The sequence below is a fragment of the Lithobates pipiens genome, unplaced genomic scaffold (genome assembly GCF_037356315.1).
Source record: "Lithobates pipiens isolate NorthernLeopardFrog02 unplaced genomic scaffold, aLitPip1_a1.2 Scaffold_19, whole genome shotgun sequence".
NCBI lineage: Eukaryota > Metazoa > Chordata > Amphibia > Anura > Ranidae > Lithobates > Lithobates pipiens.
Window position 1 is genome coordinate 28141538 of NW_027507764.1, and position 1265 is coordinate 28142802.

The 1265-nt window shown below is 45.5% G+C and overlaps 1 pseudogene; it reads right to left on the reverse strand.

Annotated features, from left to right (window-relative positions):
- Positions 1-329, reverse strand: part of LOC143997966 (legumain pseudogene) — a 1005-nt pseudogene extending 676 nt beyond the window's left edge.
- Between the last annotated feature and the right edge of the window lie 936 nt (positions 330-1265).

Below are 1265 nucleotides of genomic sequence, written 5' to 3' on the forward strand. Positions count from 1 at the left end.
AGTTGTCACGAGTGGGGAATTTGAACTTATTTGTGTAGTCCTTAAGCACTCCCGCATACACGTCTTTTCTGTTGGTCCAGTTAATAATTTCTTTGGTTGGGACTATCTGCAATATTGTCATACATCACCACCACAATCTGCTCTTCAGGGATGCCTTTCTTCTTGACAATTTGATAAGCGTGGCACACGTCCGCCTGATGTCTGTAGTTTTACCAGTCATTTGAGCTGGCCACCAGGACCACCTAGTGCTTCCCCTTATCTTCTGGGTCATTGATGGGCATGGATGTGGCCAGGACAGTGATTCTGAGGATTAGTGTCACTGGAAGCATCTTGGATTAAGTAACAGGACCCTGCTCCCCTCCGGTGGTCTGCAGTCCAGGTTTTATCATGGTGATGAGATTACAGGTTGTGACTTCTCAACAAAATAAATGGAGACATGGATGGATGGGGCAGTTTGCTTTGTTTATTAAGTCAGCACTACTATTTACTTTAACTTTATATTGTAAATAATTTTATAAATACCATTGTTATGATTCGTGTGTTCAGCTTTACAGCTTGGTGTACAGGATGAATGTTGCTGGCTATAGACAACCTCTCTAATTTTCCTGGGATGAGCTGACAGGCTGGGTGCACACACGCGGATTAAGATCTAGGCTTGTGTCCAACCAAGGTGGACATACATTGATTCTAAATCTATTTTATCCCTGTCGAGCCACAAAATTATCCAACCTTGTATGTCTGTATGTAACCTTTCAGTTTATGTTCTGCCAAAAAAAAATACTGTACCAATAAGCAACATGGGTGGCATTTGGCCACCTTCAAACTTTCGGAAGAGGCCAGTCTGCTTGAGGATGTAGGCACCATGGCACGACCCTGGGAAAGCCACCTGAACACTCATGATCTGCTGTTTGGCATCACACACAACTTGGACATTGAGGGAGTGGTACGGCTTGCGGTTCTGATAGCCAGCTTCACTTACCCTGGGGGGCCCTGACTGCTATGCTTGTACTATCAATGGTCTCCAGGATTTGTGGCATTTGCACAAGGCGGTAGAAGGCCACCTTCACTTCATTCCACTGGTCTTTATTTTGTGGCCAGTGGATAAATTGTTGTACGAGGCCAAGAATGGCATCTATGATCTGCATAAACACCCTGGACACTGTGGGTTGGCTTACACCTATAATACTTCCAAAGGTGGCTTGGAGGCTGCCCCTACCCAAGATGTACAAATTCCCAGGCAACCTGACCATGCCTGGCACAGCACG